The sequence below is a fragment of the Camelina sativa genome, chromosome 10 (genome assembly GCF_000633955.1).
Source record: "Camelina sativa cultivar DH55 chromosome 10, Cs, whole genome shotgun sequence".
NCBI classification, from domain to species: Eukaryota; Viridiplantae; Streptophyta; class Magnoliopsida; order Brassicales; family Brassicaceae; genus Camelina; species Camelina sativa.
In genome coordinates this window covers 20510928-20532580 of record NC_025694.1, presented here as the reverse complement: position 1 = coordinate 20532580, position 21653 = coordinate 20510928, and the positions used below count along the sequence as shown (strand labels likewise).

The 21653-nt window shown below is 35.0% G+C and overlaps 2 pseudogenes; both read right to left on the bottom strand.

Annotated features, from left to right (window-relative positions):
* LOC104720546 overlaps nt 1–21653 on the bottom strand; it is a 218764-nt pseudogene that overhangs the window by 134769 nt on the left and 62342 nt on the right.
* On the bottom strand, nt 6122–7565 carry LOC104720553 (annotated as a pseudogene).

Genomic DNA, 21653 nt, shown 5'->3' with positions numbered 1-21653 from the left:
ACACTTATGACGAGAAAATCATGTTAAATTTTGAAAATTTAGATTTCAATTCTATTTGACAAACTCAATTGTTATATAGTGTTTTGTTAGACCTAATATCTACATAATATGATGTGTTTTGTTTGACCAAAAATTATGGATGGACTCCCACTAGACCATTGAGTCCATCCACATCCGACAGTCGGTTTGCTACGTTCAGGAGGCTTTAAAGACTTATTTACCAACCCTACTCCCCACAGATCACAACATGATATTTCCTTATGTTATATCCTCACTCGCACTGTTCCAACAGTCACTTCCCGGAAGGTCACCCATTCTGAGATTACTCTAGCTTAAGCGCGCTTAATTGTGGAGTTCTCCTATGACCTTTGACCGAAAATAGAATTGTGGATTTCAAATAATTAAACAATTTTTCTAAAAATTTAATTTTGTTATCTAGAATTATTATAATTTATTTTCTAAATTATTGTCAAATTCTTTTTGTTTTTTTTGTTAGATGTCATTATTTATGTATGTACTTATTTATATATAGGTTATTGTCAACATCTAATTATACATATTTATATATATATATATATATATATATATTTTGTTAGATATAATTAAATTTATTATAAAACATGCATTACCATATATAGTGTTTGATCTTTTATTTTTAGTCAATACAATATGAAATTAACATTTATTTTCTACTCTGAGTCTGTTGAACAATCAGAAGAAATTGAGTCTGTATCATCATCAAATTCTCCAATTTATTCCTCTGACTCTTAATGCACTACTTCATCTCCGAATATGGTGAAGTCAACCACAAGATCAACTTCAAGGGAATGTTCAACCGAAGCCATCTGGCAACTTTCGCTTGGCTGCAAAGGATCGTGAGCTGCAACTCCATATACTTGACCTCTTGGGTTTACCAACGTAACTCTGGTCCATGGGTCGTTCATGTTTGTAACTCGAGGATAGGTTAAGTAGCATACCTATAACAAGTAATGAAAATGATTAATTATACATATCCTCTAATGATGCTTTTCTAATTGAATGTTAAGAAATGAGCAAACATGGTCAGCCTGTGATGCAATAATAAATGGGTCATATTTCAATAACCTTTGTACTGAATTGATTGATGTAACGCCAAATTGGTCATTTAGTACGCCATCACCAATTGTGGGATCGTACCAGTCACACAAATGGAATGCATCTTAGGTTCTGTAACATCTGCAAACCGGAATCCTAGTTTAGAAGGTGCATCGGTTGATGCAAGGTCGGTTTTTTGCGGATGAGTTAAGTTAAACGTTGCGTTTTGGGGTTAGGAAAATCCTGAAACCGCTTATAAAGGGGTTTTGTCGTGTTGTGGTCGAGGTTTGGCCGTTTTTAGAGAAAAGAAAAGAGAGAAAAAGGTTCTTGAGGTTTTTGGGAGATTGCAGGCATTTCTGTAGAGATCTATAGTTGGGATCGTTGTAGGAGCTTCCTAGGAGCGTTTTCTTTCTTGTGTAAGGTTCAGAATCGTTTTGGCAAAGATAAGTGCACATGGCTTATCTAAGCTGGAGATTTCATTGATCTGCTTGTTTACATGATGTGTGGTTTGTAAGGATGTTATTTTGGACTTTGTGAGGCTTTCTTGTGGCTTGGGATCAATTTTGATGGTTGTAAGAACGAAGATCCGGCGAGAAGCTTCGGGAAAAACGACGCTTGGCATGTGCGTCGGTCGATGCACTTTGCGCATCGGTCGATGCAATGCGAGGACGACGCAGATTGACCTAGGAGCATCGGTCGATGCCATATGGAGGCGTAAAGCAGTGTGTCGAGCATGCGTCGGTCAATGCAATTAGGGATTTCACGTAATGTCGAGCATGCGTCGGTCAATGCAGTGTGTGTGTCGGTCGATGCAAGTGAATCTTTTGTCGGTCGATGCAACCCCAGTTGGTATCGGTCGATGCATGGTTGGTGTCGGTCGATGAAGAGTCCTGGTTTGTTATTGTTGATTGTTGATTGTTGGTTGATGGTTAGATATGTCTCTATTGCTTGTGTGTATAGCCCAGTTGATGGGAGGATTTCCTTACTGAGTGTTTATAAAATACTCATGCATTGTAATTTGTGTTTGTGGTGCAGGTAAAGGCAAAGTGTGATCTTGGAATCAAGGCAATGAAAGGAGGATGTTCTAGTGATTCAAAGGTTGTTGTCTGACTTGTTAGTTTGCTAGAATTGGGTCATTAGAACATTGTTTAGGATTGCGGGTTCTTTGATTGATGATGTTTGGATATTTATTATGTTTTAATATTGATTATTGTTTATTGGTTATTTATTGAATATTGGTTTGAGTTGGTTGTTTTGCTGTTGATTGTTGTGGTTAGGTGGCTAGTGGGTATGAGACCACTAGTGTAGTTTATTATTATTACTATTATTATTATTTATTATTTAAAAACAGGTCGGGTCGTTTCAGGTTCAACATTCCCGGATATCGAATTTCCAATATTTTTTTAAGGATACCGTACTACACAATATCGTCGGCTTTAACAGATATACAAAAATTAATTGTTGTCCTGCTATCTCCATCATCATGAATCCTAAAAGCATACCCTCTCGTGCAATACCACGGGTGCGCCGTTGCAATGTATTTTGGTCCATTAGAGATCTCTATTAACCATGTTGGAAATGATTCACCTTTTGAAATTCCATCTGATACGTATAAATTTTTTAGAATAACTAATCAGTATATCATTTACTATCAATTATTAAAGTTACTTATATAACTTACATAATATTGTAACCAAGAAGCGAAATCCTTCTCTTTAAGCTCCTCATGTTGATCCACGGTATATTCTGGATAGTAGGAGCGTATTACAGCAATGTAAATCCTGTAAAATAAAAATAATTAATACTAATGAAATTATTTATTCTAAACAATTTAATTTTATATACATAAGTATATTTTAAATAAGCATACTTTCAATAATATCCTCACAGTTGGTGAGAATATACATGTGCAAGTGAGTATACTGCTGCGCTGAAAGTTTAAAATTCTTCCCTTTTCCTTTAAGGCGGCCGATTTGAGTAAACAAGCTTGGAACGTATACAAGATATAATGGTTGATCGCCATCATCGTCATGACGAGAAGGAAGTCGACTCTTTGTACGAACTTGCGAAGAGAAGTATTATTCCGCAAAGTGTGAGGCGTTTTTTTCTTTAGGTGAAACATGTACCGCTCAGAAGGATACATCCATCGATATTGAACAGGGTCACCAAGTACTGCTTCTCGAGGTAGATGAATAGGTATATGTTCCTTAACATCAAAAAAGACGGTGGAAATATATTCTCAAGATTGCAAAGAAGAATTTGTATATTTTGTTCAAAATTGCGGATACTGTCAACAGTAAGTGTTCTTGTGGATAAGTCCTGAAAGAAATCAACAATTCCTACAAAATTGTGCTAGAAATTTTAACATTGCTATTAATTATTAATAGATAGAAAATATGTTCATCGTTAACAACTAAATTGTACCTGCAATTGCTTCGTCCACATTGTTGGCAGAAGATTGGCAAAAGCAAATGGAAGAAATCGTTGCGTAGCAAAAATACAATCATGACTCTTCATTCCTATAAACTTACCTTCTCTAATATCAACGCAATTACGCAAGCTAGATGCGTAACCGTTTGGGAACTTCACACTGTGGCATTTGAAGCCGCATTTAACCGATATATCGGAACTCGGCATCGCCCGTTTGTTCTTCTAAGCTAACATCAATATTTTGTTCACAAGTACTAGCATAATCCGACTGTTCTCCATGAAGAAACCAAGTCTTATATCCCGTCATAAACCCATTGCAATACAAGTGATTCCACACTAAATCAATCCTAATATTATGACAATTTCGGAAAAGAGAACATGGACATTTTAACATACTTGTTTTCTTAGCTTTCGGTTGCTGACAAGCTCTTGCATACTCATCTCTTAATAAGTTTGATTCTGGATCCATCATTGGTTCATCCATCCACAATCTAAAATAAGAAGACATTTTTTTCTCTTTTTTTATTTTGAGAGCAAGAAAAATATAGTAAGAATAAGTTTTTTTTTGAGAATGAGTGCCGATACTTATTTATAGAAATCATGTCCGTCGGGAATCTGTCGGGATGTCGTCAAAAATCTGTCGGCCATCTGTAAATTCAAACGGCTATAACAACGATAACAAAAGACTGATGGATCATCGATAATTTTCAAAATACTATGATAACGGTAACATATGACCGATAGAATACCAAAAGAGTTCTGACAAAATTTTCTAACTGACTTAATCTATCAGGATTACGTGTGGATATGGTCCAGAATTCCCGATAGACTTAATCCCGTCGGTAAGAGCAGGTTTCTATTACCCCACGAAGCTTTGTTTGAGATCATACAAATGTAACTACACCGTAACACAATGAAGTTAGAATTTAGCTATCAACTAAAATCATATTTTGAACTCCAAAAAAACCTGAAATTTTTATAGCATTATTCACTGCTTCAATCATTTTCCACATCTACCAAAGAATAATAACAAAATCAAACCAATCAAACGTGAAATCAAATGTAACTATAGAGGAGGATGAGTGGTAAGTGAAAAGATACCGCCTTTGAGAGAGGTCAAGCACTCGTAAGAAATCTCGAACTAGAAAGGATTCACAAAGCGAGCTGGATTGTCGTCTTGACGTTACTAATATTGATTGAGCTCATAGATTTCTACAATTTGTTTTGCACAATTTAAAGTGATCAGCTTCTTTGTCAGGTCTTTCTCATGAGTGTGCCTGGAACAAGGAATCACTATTTCATTCTATGGTAATCGCCTCCAACGTGTCCTCCCACTTCCTTTTCTGTCCTTGCACTGACTTGCTACCCTTTCTCAGCTCCAGCGTCTCCTTTGTCCTTGATCTCAGCTATGGTCTCCACCAGCTCCGCCCTCGTGGCATAACTCCGCCCTCTACAATGGTCATCCCAAAGCGTTCTCATGAACCTCCTTACCTAAGATTCCTCAGATTCTATCACTCGACCCCCATATACAAAGAGCCGACTAAAATTCACGTCCAACTCACGTACATACCATGCTCTCAGCGTTAGTTGCAAAAATTGCACCTGCATACGGTCTAGTGCCTCTCAAGAGAAATACTTGCGGCTGAACTCCTCTACGGAGTAACCCCACGTCATCTCACTCTTCACCCTCATGGCAGCAACTAACCTCCACCACAATTGGGCATCATCCTCCTTGTAATGGACCCCTATGTCCAGCCAATACTCCTCGGGACACCTGAGAGAATGGTAGTTGCGTTACAGCCTCGTCCTCCATCCCCAGAGAACCAGACCGTACGAATCCCACACATCTCCTGGGACACGAACATACTGAGAATGACCTCATGTATTCGCAGCCACTGGCTGTTGCACCTTTACCGCCACAGGCGGCACAACCGGATCCTGCGACGGAACAACTCCCGGAAACCGCTGCAACACCCCCGCCAATAAGTCCACAATGTGATCATCTTGACCAGGGGCTCCACCTGCTGCGACCCCCACACCCATAAGAAGAGAGAACTGCATCTTTTTTCTTTGTCATTGTAATTTTCACTAACACCATCAAATCTGACTTTGGGTTTATTAGTTTGATTTTCTTTACTCTTAGGTTACGATCCTTGTTTGATTTGATCAATTAATGCCGGTTAAAACTCTTCTGCAAGCAAAGATTTCGTGAAACTTTTTGCATTTCTAATTTCACTCTCGGAGACAGAACGAACCCTGAAAGAGAATTTGAAACAATTTTTTACGTACATCGTAAAGTGCAGAATCTGGGAGAGTTTGAGAGATTGTTGTTGAGTAGTGATGGTCCTAACGTAATGTTGTACCAACGATTAGTGATAGGTCCCAGTTATAGTTTCAAGAACAATCGATGCAGAGTTTATTAAAAGATCCTACAAAGGTTTAAAACTCTTGAAGCAAAGAAAAATAAAGAAAAACACTCATCAACACCAAAACTAAAAAGCCAAAGCGTAATCAAAACTTAATAATATCTCAATGAAAGAAAAAAGGTTGCCAATGTCATGTGTGTCAGATCCAATACATAGAGGTCAAATTCCAATGGAACATGAGATTCATAAGTTCACAAAGTGTTGATGAAGACATTAAGTGAGTTGTGTGAAGAGCGTGCAGCTAAAACAGAGGCTTTGAGTTTCTCTTTCAAACTTAGAGCTCTTCTCTTCATCTCAACACCTTCTTCATCCACCATTAACCTCTTCACAGCTCTCTCGACCGCTCCTCTCTCTAGCTCACCTTCCAAGTACCTTGCATTCCAAGTACCTTGCATAAAGCCACACACATTCCAAGTACCTTGCATTCCCGTTTTGATCAGCAGTGAAAGGCCTACATATCATTGGAACTCCTTCACCAAGGCTTTCTAGAGTCGAGTTCCATCCACAATGGCTCCAAAGCGCTCCAACCGTAGAATGTGCAAGCACTTGCTTCTGCGGTGCCCATTTCACAACGCAACCTTGATCCAATGTCACCATCTTACTAAACAACTCATCCTCAGACATTTCAGAACCACGTATTGATCCTGGTCGGATCACCCACAAGAATTTTTGGTTACTACTAACCAAACCCGAAGCCATTTCCAACGCTTCTTTATTTTCCATCGAATTTATGCTTCCCAAACTTATATAAATCACCGAGCTTGACCTTTGTTTGTTTAGCCATTCTATGCAGCTCTTGTTCTCTTCTAAAAGACTGGTCAGAGGATCTATAACCGCCATGTGAAGAGGGCCTATAGGATACACCGGAATTTCTAATTCTAGTTGAAGCCACTCCAAGGATGACATATCTAAACACCTTACTGTGTTGATTATCACAGAGGAAGCTGTCCCTTTACAACATGTATTCTTAAACAACTCCACTGAATATTCTACTGATGCAAATGCTGAAACTGGTAGGTCTCTATACCGTATAGGATCTAACTCTGGTACTAGCTCCTCTTCTCGCCTACCGCCTTCTACAAAACCATATTGTTAAACGCGAACACATGAAAAAGGCGTTTGAAAAACAATAGTAGAATCATATATTACCTTTAATTTGAGCCAAACCATCTTTAGCATAGAGTTTGCACACAACGAAGCGACAAACAAAAGCTGATGCACTTGTAGTACTTAAAATAACGTTACGAAGCTTAAACTCTGTAACTGCTGGTTCAACAAAGTACATGAACTCATCGTAGATAACACAAGCGATCTCTTCTTCTTCATTAACCAACAACTGACCCAATAACTCTTTAAAGCTAACATGACACTCTTTAGCTAGCTTAACCATAAACCTTCCTGGTCCAAGATTATTAAACTCAGGTACTCTAGTAAGGTCTCTGGGATGGTGACAAGATGAAGATCAGACAAATCAGTTGAAGGGTTTAAGTAGTTGAACTTTGTTTGAGCAATTGTAATAGAGAAACCTTTTGAGTGAAGAGCTTTTGCGAGTTGCATCATCGGAGTTATATGTCCTTGTGCTGGAGCAGGAACCAACACTACCCTTCTTCTCATCGCAAGATTCTTCTTCTCCATTCCTCGAAATTAGACTAAAAAAAATAATTCTAACTAGGTTTGAACCCGCGGTACACCGCGAAAAGAAACTCAATTATATTTTATAAATTAGCCTACTAATGGATAAAACGTATATGTATAAAAACTAATATATATGTATTGTTTGTCCATGTCGGATATAATATATAAGCTTATTAATGTAATATAGGTTTTAACCCGCGGTACATACGGAATACTATAATTAAAATTTTGCAAACTAAATGTGTTAGTTTTTTATTGATTTAGTAAGATTATTTGTAGGTATAGTAGTTTGATTGTTTTAAGAGTATTATTATTTTAAAATATTGATTTCTAAAACAGTTTGTGTGTTATTTTTTTTCTTTTACTTGAATAGTGTAAGTGGTTGTTCTTTTTTTATAAACTTGGTTGTTTATCTTAGTTTTATACTAATTAAAAGTATCTTTGTAATTTCATTACCTCTTTCTCACAGAATATTTTGTTTTGCTTTGTAAGTGTAACATTTTCTTTGAAATTTCTTTTTCTCATCTATATATATTTGTTCAAACGACCCATTCATTTTATTTTATATGCAATGGATTTCGTTTGCTTTCCAACAAATTATGATTGTATTGGGCCAGGCCTTTTTGGTTATTAGCATATTGAATAAAAATTAATCAATTTGTAAGAAAAAAGATATTAAGACGATTGTTCTAAAGAATTGGGAAAGACACCATCTTTGATTCTTTTCTTCTTTCGACATTGTTGTAATTCGTTTGTCACCCTCTTCTTCGTTCCTCTTATCCTATTGATTTAAGAAACTAAGTTCTCTACTTGCTATATCAGAAAACTGAAAAAGGAGAATTTTCGAAGGTCCAATACGGTGCTTACGGCCACAAAGGATGGACGATCGATTTGAACTAAATCGGTTTAAACGGGAGGTTTTTTGGGATTGTGTTAATTCAGGGAACCAATAGATCATCTGGGTAAGCAGCTTTTCAAACTTTTGTGAATAATTTCTTCTTTTACGATTTCTACCATTTACGGTTATATAGTGGTTTGCTCACGAATTTGTAGATTATGAAATCCTGTAGAAAGATGAAAATGGTTTTTTTTTGTAGTCTTGCTTACATGTATATTTTTATCCGTTTTACTTTACGAATTTGGCTGAAAATTATGACCTGTTATTTGCGTTTATTTTTTCAGCTTTCAGAGGAAACAACTGCTGGATACATAAACTTCCGACCAACCATACAAAGGTCACAAGTTCCGCTTTGTAATAAACATTTTAAGCTCTTTCGGGTGAAAATTGTGTTTGTACTGACTTACAGTTTGTATTCTAGTCGATGAGACTCTTCCATTGTGTTGAAGATAAACTACAATCAGATAAGTATTTTGATCCTTGGGAAATTTATATTAACATAAAGTGATTGCTTATGTCTTTTGAAATGTTAAGTGGCTGTTTATTAAATCTTTGTAGGCAACCTGAAAACATCATATAATTACCGAAATCAAAGGCTGGGAAGTTTCTTCATCATACAGAGGAGTAACTTCATTTCAGAAGGTTCGTTTTCTCGGGAACTGTTGATAGAACTCTCTGTTGTTGGCTAACTGTAGTTCACGATTTGGATTGCTCTCAAGTATAGTGAGAGCAAGACCATCATTTGGCAACCTATTTTAAGAATTTCAATATTCAAATACGATTCTAGGTATTTGTTATTTTTTTTGTTTAAAACCTATAAACAAATACTTACTTTCCCATGAACTCGATAACCTGAACATAGTCTGGATTAACAATAAGTTGAGACGCATGGAAAGCATTTGAGATAGTCCTGACATCTATGAAGGCGTGGTTAACAAAAGCAAGATTAAATCTTGGAATGTATTATATCCGACAGTTTTATAAACCCGTAAATACTTACCATTATAGAGTCTGATCTTCCCAAATCTAAGAAGACAAATGACCATGTTAACACCTTTCTCTTGGCATGCAGCATAGATTTGATCAGCAAATGATCCCAAAAAGTACATGTTAACCTCACATTACTGTATTTTGCAGGAAACTATTTAGTTTTAAATTTAAAACTCAATCACCTAGAAGTTTATAGGTTTAAGAGTCTAAATAAGACTGCTAAATAGAAAGAGGATTTTGGAAAAAACATTTTTTTTTTTAAATGTTTTCTCTCTGCCATCAAGGCGATTTTTGGGGCGAATCCCATTTCTCGATTCGTCCTCCTCCTTCTCCGATTTGGAGTTTCATTCCGACAAATCTTTTTCGTTTTACTCTTAGATTTGGCGGTTTCTTTCTGTTACAGTTAGCGGGTAACAGTTTCTCTTTTCAGATTTTTAGGGTTGATAACCGCTTAATGAAACCGCCATGGGAGAATGCATGTATATATATGGGGCTGGGTTTCTGTTATCCGACATCATTGCAACAATTCATAGTTTCCCTCCTCCACAATTCTGTCGCAATGAGTGATAACATCAGAAAAAATCTCCAAAATTTGGATTTGGGAATCAATGATGCTCCGGTCCCTTTACCACCGGAATTGTGTGGTCACGCAGCAAATCTCAATCGATTCTCTCTAATCGTCTCTCCGGTGAATCCACAGAAGCAGAATGTTCGCGCAATCATGACACAGATGCCGAAAATTTGGGGCTTCGCTAACACCTGCCCTGGTCGTGTTCTTGGCAATGGGAAGATTCTGTTTATCTTCCAGTCTGAGGAAATGCTTAATCTTGTCCTGAAACGTGGACCTTGGGCTTTCAATGACTGGATGCTGACGGTTCATCGTTGGTATCCAAACATCACGGACGAAGAGATGAAGATAATCCCATTATGGATTCAAGTCCGTGGAATACCGGTTCAATTCCTGACAACAATGATGGTTAACTACATTGGTGAGAGACTTGGTAATGTTGCTGTTGTTGACTTTCATGAGAATGCAAACTTAGTGGAGTTTGTTCGCATTTGTATCAACTGGAATGTTGACACACCGTTGCGCTTCCAGAGGAATTTCCAATTCGCGGGAGGAGAGAACACGATATTAAAGTTCCGTTATGAACGATTGAGGAACTTCTGCACAAAATGTGGTGCCCTGACTCACGACTCGAAGGAATGCCCTTTAACCTTTGATGATGAACCCGATGATGATGATGACCGTCCAAATGATGACAATGTTGGTGATGAAGATCATGATGAATATGATCCGTGCTACGAATTCAACCAGGAATCCTATGCCTCTGAGACAAACACTTTGCAAACCATTGCTCCGGATGGTGAAATCCCTGGTCTGAAACGTGTTAATCAGGACAAGGAGTTTCTCATCAATGATTCTGATGACACCTCTGTTCCGAGTGTCTTTGAAGACACAGTGTTAACTGCGGAGCGACTTAGATATCTTTTGGCAAAGTTTGCGAAGGGTAAGAACCACCTTGTCGATGAAGGAACATCTTCCATGATGTCGTATGCAATCAAAAGGGACACGACCAACAACAAAAGGAAGAAGGCAACAATGGAATGCTACTACCAACAAAAGGAAGCTGAGGAAGATCTGATGGTCCTGAATCAGATCCGTAAGAAGGGGAGAGTGGAATCTGCCGGTTCATGCAACGGTTATGGATTTGACGGAGCCGCGGGGGAGCCGGTACCCCCAATGCCTCCATGAAGATCATCTCCTGGAACTGCCAAGGACTCTGCTCAACTCAAACACAGAGTCGTCTAAAACGTTTATGTCGTATTATTAAACCTAATGTTGTTTTCTTGTGTGAAACTATGAATGCTTGTTCTACTGTATTTGATTTTGCTTCTGTTTTAGGATTCACTAATGTAATAACCGAACCCCCTCTTGGTCGGAGCGGTGGTCTAGCTTTATTTTGGACAAACGATGTCACGTTATCCAACTTGTATCAGGATGAACGCATGATCGATGTTCATATCCTGTTTAATAATAAGTCTTTCTATTTTTCTGGTGTATGGAAATCCAAATGCGAGTTTGAGGAAACTTTTTTGGAACCAGTTAGAATCTATAAACTCAACTCGTAATGGACCATGGCTACTAGCTGGTGATTTCAATGAGATCATTGATAATAGTAAAAAGATTGGTGGCCCTCTAAGAGACGAAAGTACCTTTAGAGATTTCAGACATATGCTTTCTGTGTGTGATTTGTCTGACTTAAAATCAAAAGGTGATCGCTTCTCGTGGGTGGGAGAGAGGAGAGACTATACAGTTAAGTGTTGCCTTGATCGTGTGATGAAAAATACAGAATGGTCTGCCCTGTTTGCAACTGCTGAGGCTGAATTTTTAGAATTTGATGGTTCAGATCACAAACCAATACTCACAACAATCCAACCTCGAGTTTCTTATACAACTAAGGCCTTCCGTTTTGACAAACGACTAACTGAAATTGAGAACTTTGAAAAAATTGTTGAAAAAGGATGGAACTCCTGTAAAAGCTTGAGTCATTACTCGATAAGTGATCAAATCAACACCTGTCGCAGAGAGATGGCAAAAGAAAAGCACAGAGCTAATCTAAACTCAGCAATACGTATTGATCACTTTCAATATCTACTAAACAGAGCAATGGAGAGTACAAATAGAAGTCACCGTCGTCAAATATCACATTTGCAACGAGAGCTCACTAAAGCGTACAAGGATGAAGAGTATTATTGGCACAATAAGAGTAGAAATAGATGGCTCAACCTCGGAGATCGTAATACAAGTTTATACCATGCTAGTACGAAGAAGAGATATGCTAGGAATCACATTTCTACTATCCGTGATTCAAGAAACATTAGTTATACGGGAGAGCATCAGATTGGTGCTCATGCTCAAGTTTTTTTCACAACTATGTACACATCCAGCAGAGTTCCAGTATCACCAATCGATTTTGGGGACTTCCCTCCTACTGTAACCCCTGCTATCAATGAAGAGCTTGAGAGGGAGTTTACGGAAGAAGAAATCTATGAGGCAATCTCTTCCATTGGAGATGATCGTGCGCCTGGACCGGATGGGCTAACTGCACGCTTCTATAAACATTATTGGAACATTATAGGACAGGATATCATTGCGGAGGTTCGAGAATTTTTTGAAACATCACATATGAAGTCGGGTATGAATCACACAAACATTTGCATGATCCCTAAGATAGAAAAACCTCAAACTTTATCTGATTATAGGCCTATTGCTTTATGTAATGTTCTATACAAAATCATCTCCAAATGCATGGTAGCTAGACTTAAAATTTTAACATTTGGACCATATAGTCTCGGATTCCCAAGCTGCTTTCATCCCAGGAAGACAAATCACAGACAATGTAATGATTGCACATGAAGTGATGCACTCTCTTAAATCACGGAAACGTGTGTCAACGAACTATATGGCCATCAAAACTGATGTCACTAAAGCATACGATAGGGTAGAATGGAATTTTCTGGAAGTGACAATGTACCTATTTGGTTTTTCAAAAAAATGGATTGATTGGGTCATGGCATCAGTTCGGTCTGTAACTTACTCTGTTTTGATTAATGGTACACCTTATGGAAGTATAGTCCCTCAAAGGGGTATAAGGCAAGGTGATCCTCTATCACCTTACCTCTTCATCCTGTGTGCTGACATTATGAGTCACCTCATCAGAACAAGGGTAGCCTCCGGAGACATTAGGGGCATACGTATTGGAAATGGAGTTCCTCCTATTACCCATTTGCAATTTGCAGATGACCCTCTGTTCTTCTGTCAAGCGAATGCCCGCAATTGTAAAACTATCAAAGAAGCTTTCGAAGTATACGAATATTACTCAGGCCAACAGATCAACACAAGTAAATCTCTCATTACCTTTGGTTCTCGTGTAAATGGTCAGTTACAAAACAGACTAAAAACTATCCTAGCAATACCAAACAATGGTGGCGGGGGTAAATATCTTGGTTTACCTGAGCAGTTCGGAAAAAAAAAGAGTGAAATGTTTCACTACATAATTGATAACGTTAAACAACGAACTGCTTCATGGAAAGGTCGTCATCTCTCACCTGCAGGAAAAGAAATTCTCATTAAAACGATTGCTCTTGCAATGCCAGTGTATTCAATGTCATGTTTTAAAATTCCCCTTGGTGTGATTTATGAAATAGAGTCAGTCATTCAAAGATTCTGGTGGGAGAAGAGTAATCAAGACAGAGGTATACTTTGGATCGCATGGAAACGGTTACAATATTCAAAGGCTGATGGTGGCTTGGGTTTTAAAAATCTAGAGCACTTCAATGATGCTCTACTTGCCAAACAGGCTTGGAGACTGATCCAATACCCGAACTCTTTATTTGCTAGAATTTTTAAAGCGCGATATTATAAGGATGATGGTGTGTTAGATGCAAAACAGAGATCAAACCAATCATACGGTTGGTCATCTATTCTAGTTGGCCTGGAGTTAATCAAAAAAGGTTCGAGATACATTATTGGAAATGGTGAGTCAGTTCGAGTAAATATTGATAACATCACAGCAACAAATCCTCCAAAACCAGTCCACAGTATTACTCCGAACAAACCAATAATGCTTTCAAACCTCATTTCCTCAAATCCGGCTTCTCAATATTGGGACAACAATAAGATTCTGGAACATATTACACCTGCAGACCTGCAGACCAAAACAAAATACTGAAAATGTATTTACCTCAGAAAAAAAGACCAGACAAGCTTATTTGGCATTACAACAACTCTGGAGACTATTCTGTACGTTCAGGCTACTGGTTCTCGATGAATAACCCGGAAAACCCATGTGATTTGCCACCAAAACCTCACGGATCAGTACTGTTAAAAAGGAAAATTTGGAAATTAAACATCTTACCAAAGGTAAAACACTTTTTATGGAGATTGATCTCAAGATCACTGTCCACAACCACACGTCTAATATCCAGGGGAATGAACATAGATCCTATATGTTCGAGGTGTTTACGAAATGATGAGACAATTGATCACATCCTATTTTTATGTCCCTATGCTGAATCCATTTGGGAGCTAGCAAATATTCCGCTACATGCTCTGTATTTGTCTTCTATCACTTGTGAATTATTCTTAGAAGTTGTTTTTGCACTGCAAAATGATAGTAAGGTTCCGTTAGAAACGAAATTACTACCTTTTTGGATCCTTTGGCATATATGGAAGACAAACTTTGTTTTCGAAGGAAATGCAGAAGACCCAATCCATATTGTATGGCGAGCTCGAGGGGATGTTCGAGAATGGTGTCGATGTGTTCTACACCCTCGTGATCCTCCTTTGATTCCAAAACCAACACATTGGACCAGGCCTCCTCAACCTATGCTTAAGTGCAATTTCGATGCAAGTTTTGATCCCTTAACTTATGAGACACGAGGTGGGTGGATTTTACGTGATCACAGAGGAATCTCCAATGGTTGGGGTGCTGCGAACATGAGATTTGCATCATCACCTTTGGAAGCTGAAGGGAAAGCTTTACTACATGCGATGCAGCAAACGTGGATACGGGGAATAAGACAAGTTACTTTCGAAGGGGATTGCGAGATACTTATTAAGATGCTGCATAAATCACTATACATTGCTTCAATTGATGGTGTTTATCTAGATATTTTACACTGGTCTCAGTTCTTTGAGAATATCCAATTTCTTACATTCGAAAAAATTGTAATAAAACAGCTCATATATTAGCAAAATTTGGATGTAGTACGGTACCTTTTTATTCTGCTTGTTTCTATCCTCCTGTTTGGTTAACAGAAACTCTTTGTAACGATTACCTTTTATCATCTATATAATTTCCTTTTTGACGAAAAAAAAAAGAAAGAGGATTTTGGACATTTACCCAAACCTACTCCTCCTTTAATTATATAGAGATAGAGATTCATGACCAAACTGAAAAGATTCTGAATCATGATCAAATCGGAAGTAAGCAAAACAAAAAAAAAGATTCCCCAAATTGTAGGACTCTGTTTGATATCATTTTTTGGATGACTGGGCGATGACTTTGCGTTAGGAATATTTAAAGCTCTGACAGCCAATCAGGTGATTTTACTATTTTTTTAAAACCTTTCCAAGTTACTTAAAAAAATAGAGACTTTAAAATAATTAAATCTAATCTATATTTTCCTCATTGTCTCTTGGAGCAATTGTAGTGGTAGTCAACCCCACCGATTCTCAACAAAAAAAACAATGAAAAACTATTATTTTAATTAAAGAATTTATTTTTATTAATTTTTAATAAATCAACTCATAAATTATATTTATGTTTGGGCAAACGATTCTTAGGTGTGGTAACTAAGATATGTTTCTCTTTCTCTTTCCTAGTTTTCCTCGTATTTATCTTTTTTTTTTCTGGAAAGTTAATTTTATTAATTTAGCAAATATCTTTACATAAAGCTTCCAATAATTAAATTGGCTTTTCTATCAAGTTAATATAATAGACATTATCAATACATCAATGCTTAGTTAATGCATGTGCTACAATATTACATTCTCGTTTTGCAAATTGAAAAGCAGTTTGTCGTAATCGTAAAGACCACATAGTAATATCTTTCAAAAGATTTCGTATCGAAGCATTGGACTTATAGCCATTTACAAGATTTATTAACAGTGCACAATCTCCTTCAAAGACTATTGATTGATAGCCTCTGATCCAAGCTTGTTGTAGAGATATTAGTAGGCTTTTTGTTTCTGCTTCTAGAGCTGATCCTGCATAAGGAAGTTTTGATGCACCCCAAACCAAAGGTTCTCCTTGATGATTCCTGAATATCCAACCGCATGTTCTTTGTTTTGTCACATCATTGTATCCTGCGTCAAAGTTGCATTTAATAAACGGTTCTAGCGGTGGTGTCCATGTGCTTGCAATTGTGATATTGTTATGTTGTGCCTCCTTCGGTTGTATAGTTTTTATCCATTCATTTGTTTCTGATTTTTCCATTAGAACTGTCTTGCTTGCACTTTCGCGGTAGTTATTGAAAACGACATTGTTTCTTGCCTTCCAAATGCGCTATAAGAGTGAGAAAGGTAGTAGAGAATCAAAATTATTTGATGTTTGAGATGATATAGTTATGATTCCAGAGATGATCTCTTCTACAGTAGTTGGTAATTGGTTGATATTGAGGAGAGATGTGTTGGACAAACGTCATACCATAACAGCAAAAGGACATGAGAATAACGTATGGTGATTTGTTTCATCTGTTCGGTTGCATCTTGGGAATATAGGACTGATATTCATACGCTTTGTGCGTAAGCGTGTAGTTACAGACAACGTTCTCGTGACAATGCGCCAAAGGAAATGTTTGATTTTTGGTAAAATATTCAACTTCCAGATTTTGTTTTTAAGCTCCACCGATCCATGTGGTCGAAGAATTATTTCACGAGGATCAAAAGGATAATGTGTGAGGAACGAGTTGCCTGTTTTAACAGTGTATTCACCTGATTGAGAATAATTCCAAATAAGATCATCTTTGACTTTTATTTGAGATAAATGTATGTTTTTGGACTGTGGTATGCTCCGTTTCCGGGATGATAGAGGATAGTTTTTGATGATCCCACTTTCGAATGTGACCAGTTGTGGAAATGAGATTTTCTAGGAGTAATTAGGCGTGAGGAAATAGTGTTTGAATTGGTCTAAGAGGATCAGAGGCAATAACATTGTCTACTCCAAGTCTATAATAGTATTTTTGCACTAACTTTTGACTAAAAATTCATTTTACGAGCAATTAACATTTAATACATTGACTTTAATATTAGTTATTAAAAATTTAAAATTATTTATCAGTAAGATTTAAAAAAAATAAGAAAATCTTTCTACCTAATTCAAACATAAATATATTATTTCCTTTCATTTTTATTTGAATTTATATTTATATAATACATTTAGTAAATAAATATTGTGATTTTTTTCTACATAGGATGTAATACAACTTTTTAAAAACGGACATATACTCAATAGTGGAATAAAAAAAAGTACAATATCCAACATCGCCTAAGAAAATTGGGCAACGGTTCAGAGTCATACTATAAAAGACACCAAGATTGATTTCTCTAGCATTCAAACTTTAAAAATTTTATTTGGTTATTCTCGTTCTTTATTTTAAAGATTTTTAAAAGTTTTATAATATTTAAAACTTTGAAAAGTTAAATACTATAAATATTTCTATTTTATAAAAAATATAAAAAATTCTATTTTTTAGAAAGTTAAACTTTTAGAAAATGTTAAAAATATTAATAATATTTAAACGTTTATGAAGTTTCAAATATTATAAATATTTAAACGTTTATGAAGTTTCAAATATTATAAATATTTAAACTTTATACCTAATTCAAACATAAATATATTGTTTCCTTTCATTTTTATTTGAATTTATATTTATATAATACATTTATTAAATAAATATTGTGATTTTTTCCTACATAGGATGTAATACAACTTTTTAAAAACGAACATATACTCAATAGTGGAATAAAAAAAAGTACAATATCCAACATCGCCTAAAAAAATTGGGCAACGGTTCAGAGTCATACTATAAAAGACACCAAGATTGATTTCTCTGGCATTCAAACTTTAAAAATTTTATTTGGTTATTCTCGTTCTTTATTTTAAAGATTTTTAAAAGTTTTATAATATTTAAAACTTTGAAAAGTTAAATACTATAAATATTTCTATTTTATAAAAAATATAAAAATTTCTATTTTTTAGAAAGTTAAACTTTTAGAAAATGTTAAAAATATTAATAATATTTAAACGTTTATGAAGTTTCAAATATTATAAATATTTAAACGTTTATGAAGTTTCAAATATTATAAATATTTAAACTTTATACCTAATTCAAACATAAATATATTGTTTCCTTTCATTTTTATTTGAATTTATATTTATATAATACATTTATTAAATAAATATTGTGATTTTTTCCTACATAGGATGTAATACAACTTTTTAAAAACGGACATATACTCAATAGTGGAATAAAAAAAAGTACAATATCCAACATCGCCTAAGAAAATTGGGCAACGGTTCAGAGTCATACTATAAAAGACACCAAGATTGATTTCTCTAGCATTCAAACTTTAAAAATTTTATTTGGTTATTCTCGTTCTTTATTTTAAAGATTTTTAAAAGTTTTATAATATTTAAAACTTTGAAAAGTTAAATACTATAAATATTTCTATTTTATAAAAAATATAAAAATTTCTATTTTTTAGAAAGTTAAACTTTTAGAAAATGTTAAAAATATTAATAATATTTAAACGTTTATGAAGTTTCAAATATTATAAATATTTAAACTTTATAAAAAGTTTAAATATTATAAATATTTCAACTTTTACAAAAGTTAGAAGACCTTTAAAATATTAATAATATATTTAAACTTTTACGAAACTTCAAATATGAGAAATACTCAATCGTTTTAAGAATTCTAACTATTATAAATTTTTAAATTTTAAAAGAAGCTTCAATCTTATAAAATGTAAATGGTTACAATCTTAATAAATAACATATCAACTCAATCTAATATTTTATAAAAAAATAATAAATATTAAAAATTGAGATGATATAGTGCGAGTTAAAATATCTCAGCATGAAGTTGTATAGCTGGACGGGTTTTGTCGATATTTATATAAATTCAAAATATCATTAATTTGGTGTTATACGAGTAAAACATCATATCATTATTTTGTTAACACTATCGGTATCAGAGAATCAACATATCTAATTAAATTGATTAAATAAATATTGTGTAAAAAATAAATTATGTTGCGGTATTATATGGTTTAAACTTTAAACGATAAAATTAACAATTATTATATAATTTAAACATATTTAACCAACAAATACAACTTATAATTTAAATGTTTTAGTTATAAGTAATTTGTCTTGCGGTGTACCGCATGTCCTAATCTAGTTATCATTTATTGGTTGACTCACTGCTTTAGAAACTCTGTTGGACATGCCCTTAAAACTCTCTCTACAAGTTTATATTAGGTCATGAAAATTTGTTAAAAATACCCTTTTTGGATACCTTTCACAAAAATACCTTTTTTGAACATTTTCATTTTTACCATCTTTTACAATTACAATATGTTAAATTAATTTTAGAATTTTTTATAGGTTTAAATTCTCTATTTTATATTTAAGATATAGTTTTTAGTGGTTAGGGTATAATATTTGGAGTTTAGGACTTAGAATTTAGTTGTTTTATAGATAGAAAAGGAATATTTTTGAAAACAGACAAAATGAAAGAGTATTTTTAAAAGTGACATAAGAAAAGGAGTATTTTTGAAAATCCCCCAAATATTATTATATAGTCATCATCATCAAAAATCCATTTTTTATCCTTATAGTTGTATACTTTTAATTAATTTTCAACAGAAATCATATATTTGACACTAGCCAACTGCACCTCCCGTACAGAAGCTAAAAACACTACACAACTAACAACACACAAAACAACTTACCGTGAAATCTTACAGAAGGCTCGAAGAGGATGATACTAGGACTCCACACCACTACAAATTGACTATCTACTCATAATCAACTCCATCACACAACATCATGCATCCGACAAAAGGAAAATAATTCAACAAATCAAATTCCTAAACCGCTCTAAACCATCCACTTAACCATCCTACAATCGTAAGGGCTCTGATACCAAATTGAAACGATCGACCTATTTTTTTATAACAATAGTAATATAATTAAATACCCCATCATATTTAATTAAACCATCAAACCACAAACCATCATTAAACCAACAACAATCAATATGCACAGCGGAAACATACCAACAAGAGGAACATTCCTAACCATTATAACCAACAAACTAGCATGCTACTAAACCAGGTTCCAACATTAATAAACACAACACAAGAACCAAGACCCCAGATCATCCTCCTCCTCATCGCCATGATTCCACGCTACACATTGTCTCTACCTGCACCACAAACACAATGAGATGTGTGAGTCTTACCAGAAATACTCAGTGAGACGATCCTCCCATCTACGAGCTATACACACAAGCAAATCAAGAGTACAACCACAAGTAAAACATAACAAACCAGCCCTTAGATAGAACACCCAATAACACATTCACCACACCTACACATCATCACACAAAACAAGTTATACAACCCAATTGCTTAGATAAGCTCATGGTCACGCACTCACCTTATCAAGCTGATTCTAACAACAAAACACAACCAAGAGAATCTCTCCTTGCATCTGAAACAGTCCAGAAACGTCCTACAACAAGTCACACAACCAAAACCAACCTTGAAGCAAACTGAACATAAACATCATAAAAGAACAGCTTCAAAGACGAAACTCTAAAATCAAAACCAATCGTTAACTCTCAAATCCCTCCGGTGAAATGCTAGTACTAGACGTCACGAAACTTCCCACAAAATTTCAGCATGATCATATCTCAGACGATACCACGATCTCAGTTACAATCCCCGATGGTCCGAACTCGCGTCTGAGAAAACGTGTCTCAACAAAACTGCCAATAACTCATCGAATTTAATCACAAAAATATGATTAAAATATGAAAGTTGTTTGGAAGACTTTACAAGATTTTAGAAATTTCCCTAGCAATTTTAAAAAATATTTGAGATGGATTCTTATAACCGGTGCTATAGTTTTCCCAAACGTTCTTCCCACTGAATTGTTAAAACCGGTTCAATTCGGTTTGGTTTGACTTTGATCGAATATGGTGTTGTTGGATTAAGAATTTTGTGTTATTCAACTCAAACAAAAGAATATATGATTATTAACGAATTCAATTATTGTGTTATTGATTTATGATTTTATACATTTTTCTTAATAGAATAAAACTATAAAAAATATAATTAAAATATTAAAATTGTTTGGAAGATTTTATAATATTATAAAAAACCTAATCAATAAGATTTTAGAAAATTTCCTAACAGTTCTTAAAAAATCTTTCACTTAGTCCTATCCAGCTCGTCAAAATCCTTATAGCCGGTGCTAGTTCTAGCTGCCAAACGTTTTTCCCACCAAATTGTAATAACCGGTTCAATTCGGTTTGGTTTGATTTTGATTTACCAAATTTTAAACCACACATTTCCTTCGTGACCAAAAATCATCATCTATCTCTAAAAAAAAAAAAAAAAA